Source organism: Falco cherrug, chromosome 5 (assembly GCF_023634085.1).
Source record: "Falco cherrug isolate bFalChe1 chromosome 5, bFalChe1.pri, whole genome shotgun sequence".
NCBI classification, from domain to species: domain Eukaryota; kingdom Metazoa; phylum Chordata; class Aves; order Falconiformes; family Falconidae; genus Falco; species Falco cherrug.
The window spans coordinates 14,911,144-14,930,469 of NC_073701.1; the positions used below are offsets into that span (position 1 = coordinate 14,911,144).

Sequence of the window (19,326 nt, forward strand, 5' to 3'; positions counted from 1 at the left end):
CAACCCAAAATACTTTTTCAGGGATAACTGTCATGTTGTAGCTTTAGAGACCTCCTGATCAGCATGGAGAGAAACACGACTGCAGAGATTTTTGGACCCCAAAGCTGCCACAAATCCAGATTTGGCTCAAACTGCTCTGAGCCGCAGGGCAGGGTAATTTCCACGTATATTGTGTGGGGGGCAGAAGAGAAAAAGGTGGAGCATGGCTGGTGATGCTGCTTAAGAAAACAGCTAGTTTGAAATTTGTTCAAAACCAAAATGCTCTTTCTGTCAGAAAGGCTAGTTGTGCAAATGCTAGAGAGTATTCAAAAATATAGGGTAAAGCAAAGGATCATGCATCACAGGTGCATTACAAAGAATACATTAATATAACTGCCCTCCTTTTTTAAGTGACTAACTTACTTGTGAGTGTGGATGAAATTCATTTCTCATATAGCATGAACTTGCTCAGGAAGGGAATGTGAGCTGCTCCTCAGGACTGGCAAGAGCTGCTGTAAATCGGTATTTCAAGGGAATGTGAGCTGCTCCTCAGGACTGGCAAGAGCTGCTGTAAATCGGTATTTCAGTGGAGCTGACACAGTTGCCCCACTTACACCTACTGCTCAGCCAGCTACAGCCAGATGAGTCAGTCACATGGCTGTCATTTTAGGTATTACTGCACACGTCTTTCAATTCAGCTATGAGTGGCCAGCAAATAAGCTCTATCATTTCAGTGACTGCAGCTACACAGGTACAAGCCAAGAATCAACGCACTGGCTGGAAATGGTGATTGTAATCAAACCACAATCAGCCTGGCAGGGTGACATGACCAAAGTCTGTTGTGCAAAAACCCAGAGCAGCACCGTTATGGACCCTTTTCTACTGGAAGATTTTAACTTGGGGCTGCAATGACCGGGAAGCATATCAATGGCTGGAAATTGCAACGGCTTGGTCACTACTTTCAGAATTTTGCAAGCTCAGCTCAATCAACCAGAAGCGTGGAAAAAAAGCACATTGGAAGAATGAAGTGAAAAGACATCAATACAAACCATAACATCTGTACTCTTGGCTTTATTCCCCGAGCTCCACACATGTAGATTTTCCTTAGGCTAGCTAAGCTTTATTTCAGTCTATGAAGTGGCTTGTTGTGGTCTTAGCCTTCCCCTCCCCAGCCACTTAAGAAGCCAGTCTACAACTGGTTCCAACAACGCAAACCGTGGAGTTCAGACTATGCTATACCTGGCTTCCCAAGCACCTTGGATCACTCTTCTCTCAGATCTGTGAACAATTTGCAGGTATAATTTTTTTTTTCTTTTTTTTGCCAGAAATAAAAAGATGGCAATATGTCTTCTGGGCTTTAATTCCCAGATCTTTCTCCTTTAGAGAAGTATTTCACTTTAATGGAATTAAAGCTCATACCACAAATTCAAATTACAACTGAAGGATGAATTCTGGCTACAGAAATGGATAGGGAAACCCCTGTTGACTTTCCCTGGGACAACATTATACCTCAGACAAACAAGAAGATTGTTTTTAAAGCTGACTTCTCATAGATGGGTTTTGGTTTTTTGTTGTTTTTTTTTTGCTGACAGACTCTTTCTGTTGCATGTATTGCTGAGTTTCTTTTCTGCAGCAATAGTGACACTTAATCTGCTTTTATATCTCTGAGGACATAAACTTATGGAGACAGGAACCTAAAGGCAGTAATTTCTCCTGACAATCCTTGGTGTTACTCTTAAAAGAAGTCAGATGAAGAAGTTATAGAAAGCTCTGCATTAAAAGAAGTGTCTAATTTCACTCCATGGAGACAAAATTCAAATATACCAAAACAAAAAAAAACCCAAAACCTTTAAGGGGCTAATTACAGGATTACCCTTGTCTAAAAGCACCAGAAGATCTCCTCTGTTATCTCACATTATGACTTTCTCCACACTCAAAGCTGCTACTTAAAATCTCTCTCCACACTCAAAACTCCATCAACTCCTATTTTAAACGTCTCTCATTCTACATTTCCTATAGACCAAAACTTAAATGTAAGGACTAATTGATTGCACGGACAAGTGGCACACAGATAACTGCAAGCATGCTTGCACAAATGTAGGTGGTGATGCTCCATTTTGCAGACAGCACCTTGTGAACTGGATTTCACAGCACCCCAAGTTTAATTTGGATTTAAGTGAAAATATCTCACAAGCAAAGCTTGCAAATGCAACTACATCACTGCCAGCATTTCCATGCTGCAAGCAGGCTGTGAATTTAATTGTAGAGGTAAAACAGCAACACATTTTTCAAGGGCTAACTACGACTTAACAAAACAGACACACAAAAAATCCTGACGGCAGTGCTCCTCAAATTCATAAAAGTCTTTATTGACTAACATTTTTAAATCTTTCTGCACTGACCTGGCTTTGATTTAATGAAAATTATAAAAAATTATTCAACAATTTTAGCAGGAAAATCCTATTCATAATGTGCATCATTTTAAGCTAAATCCATATTTGATTTTAAGTGCCTTAGTTTACAGGCTGCCCATTTAAAGGTCTCACATGTAAGTCAACATCCCACAGCAATCTCAATAAGACATTAAAGCTTCACTTAACTCAGGGAAAAGGGTTCTTGGAGGGTGAATGCAGCATAACCAAACATTAAAAGTTCCCTTTGAATTTTCCACAGGCCCTTTCAGGACAAAACAGAAAGGTCTCTCCTTTGCTTCCATTAAAGCACTCAAATTCATGAATTTTTGAAGCAGCGTTTGAAGGGTTTTACTGGGAAAGGATGCAGTGAGTGTAAATGAGGGCATTTTGGAAGAATTTCACCTGAGCACCTGCTGACACCCCTTTGGTGGCTCAGTCACTTTAGGCAATCTCACAGATGGGGTCTGTCAATTGCTTTACCCCTGTATTTGAGAACTGAGCAAATTCAGCCAGGATTTTTTACACAGCATCTGGCACTATCTCTGTAGCAACATTTGTCCAAAAATAACAACAACCAAAAAAAAAAAAACCCAAAACAAAGAAACACAAGAGTCGTTCCCCTTCAGCTACCTTTGTTTTTAACTGAAATGCCAACATTTCTTACTGGCCTCCTTCCTCATTCCCAAGACTGTGGGAGGTGGAAAAACAAAAAGGGAACATTTCAATTTGTCTTCTCATTTATAATCAATTCTTGCACTGCGAGGAGGTCCTGCCCACCGCCACCCTCACCCCAGTCCCTCTCCCAGCCCACTGCTCAGCCTCTGTCTGCAGAGGTGTGAGACCACATTTGAGGAAGCTGCTTCTGAAGGCTACATGAAAAACACCCGCTGTGAACAGTAGCTTCCTATTAAGAACAGCAGCAACCCTCTAGGGAGAGATTAAGAGACTGATGGATCCTGGGCAACTGAGACTCATAGCCAGCTTAGAGAAACAAATCACACCCTCCTCATCTGATCCATCGCTCCTGGCAGAGCCAGCCATAAACAGGCTTTGGAAGAAGCAACAGGAGAGGCAGAGACAGACAACTGACAGCAGAGCAGAGCCAAAACTGACTTCCAACGCAGCAAGAATTTCAAGTCCGCACAGCAAAAAGGAATGACAAGGTCATGACCCGCAAACTCCCTTGACAACTTTGTCTCTTTTCACAAATCTGTAGACTTTGCTGAACATGCTCTAAGGCCCACCAACATTAACATGGACATCTCCACTCAAATCACCAGGTGCTGAGCCAGAAACTTTTCAGGCATACACCACAGCAAAAGCCACTCACATTTCTCTGTTTTTAGAGAAGAGCTGGGGTTACTTATGGTCACAGTAGGGCTAACCAAACCTAACGACGCCAGCATCGGAACCAGATTAGAGACATACACAGGACCTGTAGCAGAGTTTGACAAGATGCTCAAAAGGTCCTGGCTGCAAAAGAAAATTTTGGTTGGGTGGCATGGATTTGGCAAACGGAGTGTGAAACGTGGTAATTCTCACCTTCCAGGATGACTGAATAATAAAGAGGAGAAAAAAAAAAAAAAAAAGAAAGAAAAAACCCAAAACCAGTCCTTACATGGGTAGTACTCCAGTCACACATCCTGAAAGCAGAAGTGATTGCCACTTGCATTTCATGATGGAAGAGGGGGGGGGGAGGAAATAACAATAAGAACAGTAAGTAGGCAGTTCATCCTAAGCACATTACAGATGGTTTCCAAGTTTGCAGAGAAATTTAAGAAATTATAACACTACTACCCCTTCTGCCCCTTCCCCCGCTCTAGCGAATCAAAGCTGGCAGAGGGGATGTGTTACACAGTTTCTCTGCAAAATCCAATGGTGTCAGCTCTGCTGCCAGGAAAGGTGAGGTTCCAGTGAAGCTGCCAGATGCAATATTGAGATACTTTTTGCTTTACCAGCCTTGCAGATTTTGAAGAAAGGTAGTAAATAGCTGGAGGTAGCAACTCCTTATATTTCCTCTGACATTTCTACTACACTCTCAGACTCTGCTTCTGACTACACACGAGATGGCAGCTGCTCAGTCAAAACCTTCCTGAGGAAACCCAGTGACATGAGAATACAGCTCACAGCCTACATCGGCTGCCATTCTCAAAGCAGGTACAGCTGCCTGAACCCCTTGAGAATAACAGGGGAAAAGGATACAGTGAGGATGATATGTCTGGATAGCAGAGGATAAACTACTGCTGGGAGAAGACAGACCAAGTCTCTCATCTCTCGGCTGCCAAAGTTTGGGGAGATGGGCATGTTGGGCTTGGACTTATACAGAAGCCAGCAAGTTCATGGCTTCATCAATCCTCCATCACTGCAACCAGCCAGAGGCCACATAAACTGTGCAACCATGTCAGGACTTGGTATGCTGGAGGCAGTACATAGGGAAGGGTTTTGTGGGAAATAAGAGAGTAAGATAGTAAGTTTAAAAAAGAAGAGGTTAATAGACGCAGCAGCAATTACAGGACTATCATAAAAAGCACCTGGATTCAATTTGGCTGTCTTTCTGTGCTGCTGCCATCCATAATCTAAAGTCCTACAGTGATGTACTGTAGACTAGAAAAATACCAGGGATGTAGAAACAGCCACCCCATCATCACCTCCCTGAACAGCTACAAGAGCCACCCTGAGCCTCTAAACAATATTCAGTTTTGCAGTAATGACTCAAGTGCAGAGCTATTGTTGAGGATTAACAACTGCTGGAATGGTCCTTTGGGCTCAGGAATGGAAAACTTGCCAGTGACTAATCTCTGGAAAATCTCTATGATCATTAGGAATACCAGGAGAGGAAAACCAAAAAAAGTCATGTGCTGAATTTTTTTTATACTGGGTACACAAGGTGTTTTTCTACTGATGTCAACAGATACTGGATCAGTACCCAGGTTGTTACAAGACCACCCTGAAGAGCCTGTGGCTCCAGGAGAGGAGACATGGACTTCACACACACTTTATGCTGGGGGAACCCCTCAGACACCTCTTGAGTGCCCAGCTGAACTTTCAAGAAAGGTGCCTAAAGCCATTCACAAAAGCACACTACACCCTTGCTATTTTTGTTTAGTTTTGAATATTCGTTACTTTGAAGTCTGCATTTGCCTGTTTTCCATGTTTCCACCTGCCCCTGGAGCTGGGACTGTCAGAAGCGGTACAGCCCCAAGTAGCAGATGGAAGCCCTGAGCTAACGAAGCATTTAAGCACATCCTTAACTAATTTTAAGCACAGTAGTCCCACTATAGCTCCAACTGGCTATTCCCCTTTGCTTCTAGATAACCTTTTCATGTTCCAAAACTGAACATGCTGCATTCAAAGGTACGGGCTTTGATCCAAAAAAAAGCATGTGCACTGAAATTATGTTTGTCTCCCAAATTGTGGGAAAATCTTCAGTGGAGAGCAGGGAGAAAGGAGAGGATACCTAATCGTTTTCAAGCAGCTAGAGGCTCTGCCTCCAGGTACAGTTTATTCTGACCAGGCTATTTACTAGTATTAATCTTCAGTGATTTGTGTTCACGATGCAAGTCATTTGGCCATCTGCGCTGGGTGGAGAGACAGCAACCTGTCAATGGCAGAGCAGCTGCACCCGTCCAAGTGGACAGATGGCAAGGACACAGCTCGATTCTTTCCTCACTGTATTTCCCTCCTATAATTTTCTTTCCTTCCCCCCGCCCCGATTCTTTTAGCAGGGGGAGGGAGAGCTACTTGGACCTCAACGTGCTTGACGAGCAAATTAAATTCACCTTCTAATTATTTCCTGAGTCTCTGTACTAGCAATCTGTCCTCACCCCAGACAGATGGCAACTGCTGCTGCACAGCTGGTCTGGCACTGGCAAAGCTGCCAGATGAATGGCAGGCAGGTGTAATGCTGGTTTGGCTCACCAGCTGCAAAGAAATCAAGGAAGAAAACACTGCCTATCAGCTGAAGAGAGCATGATTTGGAAGCTGTTCCTGCTGGACTGCTGGCAGTTTAATCAGAGAAAAATCTAATATAAACTTGTCCATTAAGACTTAGATCATGCCAGTTGACACCAGGTATTTATCAGAGGACTGAAGGAGGCTGCAGCATCCTCACTGGCACTGACTCTAGGTATCTTCTCACTCCAAAGAATTCTTACCAGACCTCTTATTTTTTAACAACTGAGAATGTCTATGCATATATATGTGTGTGTATATATATGCATTTTAAGTATCTATTTCCATGTATTTGTGTAAAGTCTAATACAATGGTTATGCTAGTAAGTTGCTTAAGTACAATCATGATCAAATAACAGCAACAGTAGCAGTATCACAAAGTCTCCTTTTGGTCATTCTACAGCCAGAAAATGATGTGACTTTGTCAATCATCATGGCATTGTCCCAATCTGCCACTACTGTGAGCATACAAACACAAAAGCCTCAAGACCATCTAGACAGCTAAACTGGTATCAGCTGAACTGAAAAGAAACATCTTTACCATAAAAAGAACAAAAAAGGAACCCTGATTCACCAATAAAGAGAAAAACCTAAAACATTTCTATTCTCCTCCACTTGGTAAAAGCAATGAGTTATCCTGGACTACCCAACTGGTTCCCAACTTGGCTAAAGGTCTACACAGCTTTAAACTTTTTAAAATTACACCCTTTTCAGTCTGGGTGGTGATGTCTTTTTCTTTCCCATCTGAATTTGCCAGGTTGTCCTAAGAGACTTTCATTGTCATGTCTTTATTTCTACTGAAATTTCCGTGACTGTTGAGATTGTCACACATGAATGGATGGATGAGTTTGTTTCCAGCAAAGGAAGAGTTACTGCCTGCTGAGAGGCCACAGGCAGCCTGCTCCCAGCACAGTGCTCTGTGAGATTTGGGGGCATGTACCAAGACCTGTGGACAGAAAAAACCACTCATAACGGAAAGCCCCAAGCATTAGCCTCTCACCAGGCAGAGGAGAAAAAAAAAGCTGCTAGAAAAACAATACCGGGCAATTTAAAGATGAACGTTTTGCAAACTAACACGTTATCCAGGTTCACAGGAAAACTCAAGTTCTGCCAGAACATGCACAACATGATAGCTGCACTAGTGTTAAATGGATTTATTTAAACCACTATAAGTTTCTGCTCAGATACCATCACACTGTGCAAACAGATCCCTTTGCAGATGTAAGTGGGAGGGTTAAAGTAGTCACTGGTTTAGAGATCACTCCTGCCTGGGGCTGAGGAGGAGCAGCCACACCAGCACCAAGACAGCCACCCTCATTTAAGCATCTCCCATTCACAGTTTAACCAGAGCTTTCTGATTTTCCCTGAAATATGTTAGGGATTGCTCACACTGTCTATTTTGCTAAGCAGACATGTGCAAGACTAACTGCTGGCAGAGGGGCAGGGGCAGTATCAAACAGCTGGGGCAAAGGGGGCCTCTCCATATTTTACCGGGAAACAGCAGCTTGCTGAGTGGATGGCAGCGCAGCATCTTTGCTGTGCTTTATCTGAGTCATCCAGCAAAAGCCTCAATGCAATTTTCTGCTGGTGCAAGGAGAACGTAAACATACAACTTTTTTAACACTATTTCTACAACCCTTTTTTAAGCAGGTGAAAACCCTGTGCAAGGAGGAGCAGCCATTTAAAACCCGAACAAAACTGCTTCTTCAACAAAAGATTATATAGTTGGAGAATTTTCAAGCTTCCATGAAAACAGAGGAAACACTGGAGATCCTGTTATCACAAGTGGTTGAAAGGCAACGTGATTTAGATTTCAGATCCAGCAGCACAACCCAACCAGAAGACCTTGCTACATGTGAAACCAAACTCTGGGAAATCTTATGAAATTACAATAGCCAAAAGTTAAGTGGTAACCAAAGAGAAGGAAAAATCTGGGTATCAAGGCATACTGCGAAGCTTGTTGAATTTGTGCTGGTGGACAATTCTGGCCAGTAAGTGCTCTGACCATGAAATTCCCTGGAGTCTTGTTTGTCACTGTTCTGCATTATGCAGAGACACAATCACCTGTACAGCTTCTATAACGAAGGGAGAGAGGCAGGCTTTTGCCAGGACCACAGTATTCGCACTAAAGCATCAGTTATTCCACTTATGCATTAAAAAAAAAAAAATAAATTAAAAAAAAGTTAATCAGAAGAGAGATCCTGAAGACCAATGGCCAGCTTTGGTAACACCTTCCCCAAGAAAGAAAGAAAAAGGCACGTACAACTTGGAGGAACCACAAGCTGAGGCACATGACCGGGTAGGTGACTCTGAACCTACCCTCAGCCAACATCTCTAACCTTTACCAAACCCTATCGCTCAATCTCTGCTGAATTAGCATCGAGACAGCATAGCTCCTCCACTCCTTCTCAGCAGGTCTGAGAACAATGCTGGAAAGCTGCCAAGGGTTCAGACGCAAAGAAAATTAAGAGGGGGGAAACCCCCAAGAACCAAACCCAAAACAGGAAAACTGCTTGAGAGACTGCACAAGCCTAAGCATCGTTTCTCAGAATGTTTATTCGGAGAAAACTCTCTGAGATTCAAAGGCAATCGCACCTAAAATAAAAACTAACTGCAAGTCAAGAAAATTTTTCCTCCAAGCTTTATCGAGCAGGCTCCTAAGCATCTACAACTACAGAAGTAGTTGTATTTAAGGATTTTGAATTATTACTTGTTGGGGTTTTTTGCATTATTCTCAAACTGTGGAGCCTCAGTCACAGACCAAAATCTGACTGAGGCAGGTGCTGTGGGAAGGCAGCATAAAAAAGATAATTAAGCATAAGCAAAACCAGAAGCATATGTTCTCTTGGGATATGTTCTAGGCACAATCATTCATGGGTAACTAAAGAGCAGTGAAAGCATTTCCACATAATCTCATAGCAGCAAGCCAGACAACTCAAAAACCAACCCCAAAATTACTGCCTATTTCCCTTCATTTTCAAACCATGCAAGAGAAAAAGGCTTTACCAGACACCACAAAAGGCCAGCAGACTCCATTTGTTTCACACTGAGTCTGTATCCAGCTCAATACTGAAGACCCCACTGAGACCACTATAAGGCAGTGGTCCCCAAATAAAGACGGTCCGGGTTACTGGTGCTCCATTCCCCATGCACAGTCAATGCAGCTTTTTTTACTCCTCAGCACTCTATTTAAAGGTAATTAAAAAACTACTTCCCTGCCTCAAAATTAATTCTGAAGCCTCAGAAGTTGAAAGCCTACTATTAATACTATATGACTGCTATAAAATCCTGGTATTTTCCTTCTGTTTATCTTACATATACACCACAACTGTCTTGGTTTTGCCAAAATATTCTTGGGATGATATTTGATAGCTCTCATCCACTAATTAAAGGACAGGAGAAGAAAGATAAGTCTTTCTAAAACATTTTCTGACATGATCATGATGCTCAAAGAAGTGAAAACAACCACAACAACAGAAAAAAACAAAAATCGCCCTCAAAAGTGAGAAACAAAACAAAAAAAACAAGAGAATGTTCCTCCTCCCTAGCTTCCCCAAGTACATTTTCTTCATTGATGGAGCAGTCCACAGGCAGACCTTCAAGAGCTGAAATAACATGCTGCCTTTCATAGGCGGCAGGATTTGACCAGAAGTCTGCAGGTTTTGCTGAAGGAAGAAATGCAAGAGCCCCTCTTGCCTTGCCTGACTTACTGTGGTCACAGAGACTCACAGCCTGGGCTGGATCTGACTTTCTATTAAAAAAACCCCAAAAAACAAACAAACAAAAAAAACAAACCCAGAAATAAAGAAGGGCATAAGCCCACTTGGTTTCCTCTCACAGTAATTTTCAAGTCTTGAAAACTTGGGTCAATCCCCATTATACATATTTGTTACTCCATTTTACCAAATTTGACTTCCACCTTGGGAGAAGCAGAGAAAAAGGAGGCAGCCAGAGGCTGGAAGAAAACACTGAATTGCCTGGAAAACGAGAGATTAACACAGATGCCTTTGTGCTCATGGAAAACATACAATGAAATGTGACAGCAGAGAGCACTGCCAGGGAGCCACAAAAGCACAGCAAATAAGACTCTGCAGCAGTCAGCCGGCGAACACACCGGAGATGGGGATTTTCGACTCAGTAAAAAGCTCTGCTTGTTTCTATTTGAATATAAATGTCCTCTGTGGAGCCTGGACTCTTCAGGCTTGGTATCCCCCATAAGAGGAAGGCTCTTGCCCCAAGAAAGTGTTAGCCAGACTGGCTTTTTAAAATAAACAGCTGGAATTCACCCTAAGGGTCAAATACTAAGGGGTTTTGGTGGCTGAACCAGAATTAACTGAAATGAAGACCAGATTTCTGCTAGCCAGCAAGGGCGGTGGGTTGACTTAATGAGTTTTTAAACTGTTTTAGCTTCAGGGTGACTTGACAAGGCCCAGATTTTTCTGGGAGGGAGGAGGGGTAACTGGAAGGTCATTTCCCTTCTGTCCTTGTTCCCTGTTGACACTGTCCCCCACTGCACAGCCTTGCTGGGACAAAGCACAAGGTCACAGCTGTATCAAGCTTGTGCTGTGCCAAACATCCATCTTCCACTTAGGTACCACTTCGGTACCAGGGAGCTGCACTGCGTTTCACATAGGTGTACAGAGGTACAGCAGGGCTGGTGAATCTGCATACTCCCCTGAAGTTATTCCATGCATAGAGGCTGCAGTAAGTATTTCCCTTATATTTCTTCAAGCTACTAAGTGGAAGAGTAAATACTGCAAGAAACTGGGAGTCCCCAACATGACCTAGCATCCTAATTCACATGGTCTTAGCTTTTAGGCTGTTGCGCAGCTCCATTCAGTTAAATCAGCATCAGATAAACATAACCCTAGAGAGTAATAGGTTTACAGTAGTAATTTGCAGTTCTTAAATAGAAGAAACTGAAAAGTCATCAGAGAAGATGGAGGGATGGGAAATAGAACAGCACACACGACTTGGCTGTCAGTGATGCAAGCACGAGACAGCACTGTTCGCATGGAAAAGCTCCAAGGAAGAGGGCACACAGTGCTGCTTATAGACAGGATTTGTACCTAAAAACTCAATGCAAAATTAATCAATACCTTTAGCTACTCTAAATGCATGGGCATTACTCAACTTCTCCACACTTGTTCACATAAACCCTGCACTTAGATTTCTTACCCAGGCACTCTCCCAGAATTCACCCAACTCTTGTTACACAACAGTGTAAGCCCTGGCCCATCACACCCTGCTCAGCAGCTACAGAGCCACAAGCACCAGGTTCTGTTTGCAGCAGTGCCAGACTCGCCACTCCCAGATACCTTCTGCCACCATCCAAAGCCACACAACCCACTTCACACTTCCTCTCAGTAAGCAAAAAACATAATAAATTAAGAACTAAACTGATGCAGGGGGACCTGCATCACTAGTGCGCTTTAGCAATGGTTTGTACTTTGCTTCCAAGGTAGGAAGATAGGGGCTTTGCTGTAGAGTCAGCAAAAAATGGTGTTTTTAAAACACAAGCAAAGTGAGTCTCTCTTCAATGACTTCAAACATCCCCTATAACTTTGGACATCCCTATCAAGGGCGCCATCCTTCAGCTTTATTCCAGCACACCATGCTGTGCTCCTCTGAGGTCAGAATTGTCTTCAAATTCCACTAAATCCACTGTTATTTCCTATTTTTAATCTATCATCTTAATAAATTAGCTTCATTACTGTCTCATTTGTAGATGCTGGCAGGAGACTGTGCAACACAGCAGATGCAGGAGTTAAAAAAAAAAAAAAAAAAGGCAGTGGGAGGGGACCTAAGCAAATAGCTTTTATTTGCTTGGATCTGGAATCTGAATGCATGCACAGAGCTGCTGGGGCCAGCCAAAAGAGTAGCAATGGTTGCCTAAGCTCCCCACGCCCCTCCAGAAGTCCTCCTAATCACTGTGAGCATCCCAAACCACAACATGCCTCTAAACTTTATATGGAATCGTACAGTGGTAAAGAGTTGGGCCATACCCAAAGATCAAACCCCAGGAGATCCTGCCCCAACTTATGTAAATATTGCTCAACAGGACTTGTGGATAAAAAGCCATTCTGAGCTCTTCAGGGCTCTACCAGATGTATCTTGCCAGGCTTTGGAAAGCTCGGGTTGAAAGAGTAGGAATCCCAATACATGTGTCAGCCGTTTTGTTGGTCTTCACAACACGTAGCATTCCCCACATGCTCCCTAAGAGCACGAAGCAAGTAGCATTCAAGGGTAGGTCCTAGCAGCAGAAAGCCACATCCATCCTTCCTAGCACCTGCTGGTGAGGGCATCAAGGCACAGAAGCCATCCAGGGTCTGTCTGGACATGCCTCCTCCTGGATCAAAATAATGGCAAGCCCCATACACTTTTTTCCACCAGCTGTGCCAGTACAAGAAAGGCGTCATCTAGATATCCGACGTATCTTTCCAGGAGTCATATTCCATTTAATTCCCCAAACAAGGCTACACAGGGCGCTAGGGAGGACATGTAAAACGTGCTGAGTGGTGGCTGCTGTTTCAAGCACGGTGGGTCAGCCTCCATGCTTGGTCCGTTAAACATCATGCATCTGCATGGGTATCTATATATGTCTGTGCACGTATAAGCAGCTGTAAGGAAAACCAAAGAAAAAACAAGGAATGCCTAGAAAAGCCTAGTTAACTGCCCTCTGACATTCCCAAGCTCTTCCTCTGACCCCCTGCTGCCTACAAAACCACACTCCTGGCTGTTGTCTTCAAAGGGTACAGAGTGTTCCACGTATTTGTGCTCAGCAATGCAATGATCTGTAATTTCACTGTGCTTTTATCATTCTTCTTGCATTCATAGAAAGGTTCCTTGCTGGCCCTAAAATCTAGTTTGACCATTTGTGGGAGAAGCAGAACATGGTTCTTCACAGGATTATGTGGTAACAGAATATCTTAATTTTTAGTACTGGCTTTCTTTTCCTGTTTAACACTGAATAGAGAAACTATTGAAAGGCGGCAAGCAAAGATGACAGAGAATAGAAGGGGCACATTTCATCTAAAGCATTCATCAGCCGACTTGTTTGAATGAGGAAAAGCAAGGCAAAGACGAAAGAGCATCATATTTTTGCCTAAGCACACAGATAACAGGTAGGCTTTATAAACTTAAATTTTCACAGCTTCCAACAAGCACTAGGATTGTTTTTGCAACAGCGGTGCTGAGTTTGTTTTCCCTAAAATGAAGATTTACTTTCTAGGGTATCTAAATGCTGCTCAAGTTGCAACTGAGAATCTGGAGGGGTCCCAGTACAGATCAGTTAGGAGGAACCTCACTCCTTTAGTCATAAAAAGAAAGTTTTAATGTGCAGGGCAGGGACTGCACCTTGTTTTGTGTTTGTACTCTGCTTAGCACAGTGTGGTCTTAGCACCTCACCCCGGGGCTTAAAGGCAGGGGGGGGAAAAATCAAATCACCAACAAACAACAGATATTAAGGCAGATAAATGAGGGACTGGAACTATTTGTTAAATAAGCATGACAAACTCTACCAGAATCAGCATCTACAGGACTTTCCATATCCTACAAAACAATTATGAGGATGGGGATTAAAATGTGAATGATCAAGAAACGTTCACAGGAATTCAAGAAAGACCTGGATGTATCCAGGGGGAGGTAACAGCCCTGAAATTCAGTTGCATCTCTCATTAAACATTGTTAAAAACTCCATGAAAAGGAAATGAAGTTAATGGGATTTAAATCAGCTAATAAATATTCTTTTGGATACTCTTTTCCCAGCAAAAGAGTAAAAAGGGATGAGGCCAATAGTGTGTTATCAATGTTAAAAACTTGAGCCTAAAAATCGCAAAAGAAAGAGGAATTTACTATATATGAGTATGCTAAGCTTAAACCTTGCATCTTGTACCTGGCCGGGACCATTCTTCAGATTAAATCTTCTGGTAAACTCTGAGAAATCCTTGATGACTGTAACAAGGTATACACAGTGCTGTAGATGGGCAAAATTCATCTTCTAGCCTGCATTAATATTTTCTGTCCTGTCTGTATAACCGCAGACAATTCTGGTAGTCATACAAACACATACTTAAGCCTGAGTATCTCCAGGAAATTGTTTAATAATGATAGATGAACAAAAGTCATGCAGAATAAAATGGAAAATCGACTCATGCTGGAATTACACATCACAGAATTAATTTGGGAAGCATGCTGTAATGCCAAATTTGATCCACGCAGGCAAATCTCACAAGGTTGGGCCGACATCTGGCTTCTTATCTGAACTTTCCAAGCTGCTTCTCAGTTACACAAAACTGGCTTGGTTATTTTATGAGAACAAGCTCTCTCAAATTTTCCAATACTTTCTATCTTCAGGGATGCCAGAATTACCACAAGAATGTCTTTTTCCTGGCATTTTGAATTGGACTGATCCAGACCTCACCGATAGGACACATTACAGGACAATTTATATCAGGAACTACGCTTTATTTAGGAGTGGAGGTTTTGTTATGCCAAACCAACCCAATCATCTTTTAAGTCTGATAACCTCCTGACAGCAACCTTTGCCTAGTCCTCCAGATAAGAAATTAAAATGAATTTTTAAGAAACCCCAAACAACAACAACAACAAAAACTACACCACAAAAAACAGCAAAACAAGCAAAACCATGACCACAAAGTCATGGCAACCACCAACGGAGCAGTCAGGAGTGAATCAAGACTGTCCGTATGCAAACCTTAGCACCCATACTTTAGAAAGTAATTGATACTATAAACCCAAGTCATACCGATGAACTAATGAAGACAACAGTGGGTGTTCCTCTTACAGGGACAATTGGATGTTAAATTAATTTAGTCATTGGAATCAATGAAAATTGTAAAATTCAACCAGTTCACTGGGATTTCTCTATATCAGAATATAAGTAGTTAATCAAAGGAAAAGAAGCGGCTTTCCATCCCTCCTGGAGAAAACCTTAACAGAATATTTTACAGAAAGAAATATTAATATAGTGGTGAAAAGAAAACCAGCAGTACTGGCTTACAAGAGAGGCTGGATGAACACATCCAAGCTGGGTTAACATACTTTCTGGAAGACTGCTGCTCTCAGCTTTCTGATTTCCTTTGCAATCAAGACAACATTTCATAGCTTCCTTTCTTCTGACCTTCCACTTCAAATGGACAACACAGGAAGTAAAAACCTGGTACCAAGTGACCAGATGGGGAAATCTGGGGACTCAAGTTACATGCAATTGAAGGAGAGTCATCCTCAAGCCAGTGTTGTAAATGTTTGTCAATGTTTTCCTTGTGTGCCCTCCAATAAACCACTCATGCTGAAGACAGTCAAACTGCCTCCAATTTTTAAAGCAGCCACTATGAATCAGAATAAAAATATTCCTCCCTGTCTAGCAACAACATACCATCTTGGAGCACTTATAACTCCACCTGTTCTGCAGTACCAGCCTGTCTAATTTATATAAACTCTGGTTTATTCTGGGATACAACAACAAGTCCAGTGGAGGAAAGGTAACATGCCAGGACATCAAACCACCTGGGAGAGGTACATTATCATACTACCATACATCACACTACTCTGCGGTCTCTTAATTTAATCAGATTTTTCATTAACTCATATCTGAAAAGGGAAACAGAACAGTATCACTAGAAATTGCAACTTTATTATATTCTTGGAACCACGTACTAACAAATACTTTAATCCCAAAGAAACTGATTAAATCCAAACACAAACAAGTATGAGATCTCAGACTGAAGAGCTGCTGGAGCTGATCCAAAGTGGCAGTCTCTCCCGTGACTGCAGTGCAATCTGGATCACAGCCCTTGGCCCTTCTACCCTGTCTGTGCATTGCCTATGCCTGCAGCAGAGCTGTGCGCACCTTTAAAGTTGCTCTTCACATTTCAGCAAGTACACCATGTCATGTCTATTGCAGGACTCGGCAAAGGCGTAAGTAACTACTGTCCAAGAATATCCATTATTTTTTTGCTGATAATGGCTGGAATACAAAGCAGGAAAACACCCCAAGCCTGCTGCTTTCCAGCTTCTCCTCAAGAGGAGAATTTAGCATGGGTCGAAGAACACAAACTAACAAGAGTCAATGTAAACCAAGTAGTATCTGTAGCCTGGCCTGCTGTGCTCACCACAGGGAAGTGTCTACCAACACTTCCCTCCACCCATCCCCCCTCGCCACACAATCAGAAAGGCATACAAGATGCTACAGTGTTTGTTTTACAGCATAATGGCATGTATGTTAGCGGCCAGCCAGATAAGTATTCACGGATTTCCTGGATCACAGGCTAAAGATGGAGTAAGATCTATTAATTCATCTAGTGCATCTCCCTCCCTATAGGCATCTAATTCAAGCTAGCAGAGAATGACCATCCCTTCCAGCAGACCACACCAGGAGTTGAGAAATTGACTCTCACCAGAGGAGGTGGCCTGCTTACTGAAAAGCCGTGTTTCTAAAACCTCCACCCTAATCCCCAGGCACAGCTCAGGCAGGGTAGATGTGACCCTGAGCTGCCAGCCCTGCACATTTTCCAGGGCTGTCTACGAGCTGTACAAAACAACAAAAAACGTTACCAGTGCTTTTCATGGAAGATGATTTAGCTTCAGTGCGTTAAGCAGCTTTTCTTGATGTTCAAGTTACCTTCTCTTTTGCAGCCCACTGAGTCTAGCTGCACCCTCTTGCAAGGCTAAGTGATTCTCTCTTGAGTACCCACACCTGAAATTGTTGGGATCTTTGCTTCTTAGATAACCCATCTATATTAAGCAGTTCTAGTCATTCCTCAGAAACCAGTCACTTTGCTCTCCTAAACAGCTCTTTCCTTTCTCTCTCAAACATTCAAAGGACAGGTGGCCTATATTTAACCCAGGGAGCCAGATGCATCCACAATGCATATGTAAAGCCTGTTACTCTTCCATTTATAACTGGGCTATCACGGACAACTGAGCTGCCTTGTATTACTGCTTCACCGCAGCAGCCGCGCCTGACCACAGGCCCTGGATTTGTTCCAGCCCTGTGACTTTGCACGTGCTCTTTCACACCTAATACACCGTTAACCTATCACTCATTTTATTTTCCCATTTCCATCACTCAGCCTCCTCAGATTGTTCTGCACGGTCAGTCTGTCTGCAGAGGGACAATTCATTGCTAATAACTGCAGACACCCAAATTTTACACATGAAAAGGTAAAACCCACCGAGCTCTTCTGATGCCTTTCAGGTTCCTTCCTCAGTTGTCATCATCCTGGCTTCTACATCAAACCACCACTGAGCACAAACACGTTTTCTTGTTGTATAGATGCATCACCAAGTTCCCCAAAAGAGCTGCTGCTTTGTCTGCTCACACAAGCGGCATAAAGGGTACCTCAGCGGTGATACCCAATATCTTTCAGATCACAACTGCGCCCCGAACCACTTGCCAGCCTCCCAAGCAGATTGAATTTCAGCCTGAGCAACACAAAGGAGTATACTGTGGCTAGCTGATGGGCAGGAAGGGATTTGGGGTTTACAGTTCCTGTGAGTCTTCCAGCAGTCACAGGGCAATGTGACAGAAAGTGAAAATAGCTCAGACTAAAATATGCCCCGTATTTTTTTTTTGCACCTGTCTTTGTTTCAGATCCATAATCATTACAAGAAATAATCTTCAACTCAATTGTCCGAGCAAGGGAATGCCTGGCATCGTTATGTGGTATTTTCTGAGTTAGCTGTCAGGTTTCATTTAGCATTCTGCACCGGTCCTACAGTTTGGCTCGCCTGGGAATTTTAAATGCAAATGTATTTGCAGGGTGGCATGAGAGAACAATATCAGAATTTTACCTCACACCACAGCTCCTCGCTCAGCTCCATTTGACTCTTTTCCTCCCTCCCATACACAGATTTTGCAGCTACTAAAAAAAAAAAAAAAGAAGAAGAAAAAAAAAAAAAAGACTTAAGCAAGAAAATCTTTACCTATTATTTCTCCCTACTGAAAGACCTTCCCTGGCCCTTCTGCTTAAACAGACCTTAACTGCGGTTTAAATAATGCCTTAAAATCGCCTACGACTCCAACTTGAGATGTAGAGCAGGCAAGCAATTTCTTTAATAGCAGGGAGTAACAGCACTTAAATCACCCCCATACAGTATTTTCTGCCTTTCATGGGCTAGATACACGCTAGCTAATTAATCACTGTTTTCTCCACACCCCAAACTTGCCAGTCTTATCCTAAGAAACCAAGCAGAAAGCAAATGCCACAAAAAGGACGTGCTTCTGGACAAGCATTTGTCATTTTCTTCTATTCTTTGTGCTCAGTGTCAATGAATTCCTGGCCACAGATGTAGGCAGATACCCAGCTCTCATTATTCAACGGTTCCTTGAGAGGTTGTGGACAGCATTATCAGAGAGGCAAAATTTTTATTGGCCTTAATATGAAGGCATTTATCTAGCCATAATGCTGAAACACTTCAAACACTCTTCACACGATCAGAACCAGACCTAATAGTTTTATTTCTGGTGCAAGGATGCTCTTGCTCATGCGTGGGACCAACAACTTGTGTAAATGTTGGCACCACCTGAACACAGCTCACCAGTTTGCACTGAGCTACATGAGATCAGAATACGTTCTAGAAATTATAGTGCCACTACTGTGCAGCAAAAAAGCTCCAATTTTCCCTTTAAAGAGCAGGTTTTTAGTTTGCATTTGTGGTTTATTATCAAAAAGACATGCATGAGTGATACTTCAAAGGAAAATAAAGAAGTAGGCCAGAAGGTCAGCAGGTGCGAATGGTCAGAGCCTCCAGCTCTGGACCAATCTGCAGTTAATATCCATTACAATATTTAACTCTATTGTTAAAACAGGAAATCCTATTTTTAGCCATTACCTATTATTTTTGTTCAAAGATTAAGTCCCACTTACAGTTCTATTACCAATCTTGCATTTTATCATCTGTATTTAGAGAGCTGTTCATTAATCTCACTGGCTTCTACATTTAAAAAAAAAAAACACAA

The 19,326-nt window shown here is 42.5% G+C and overlaps 1 protein-coding gene across 5 annotated transcripts in view; it reads right to left on the bottom strand.

Moving 5' to 3' along the window:
* PRR5 (proline rich 5) overlaps positions 1 to 19,326 on the bottom strand; it is a 94,204-nt gene that overhangs the window by 72,874 nt on the left and 2,004 nt on the right. The gene's annotated exons all lie outside the window — the stretch shown is intronic.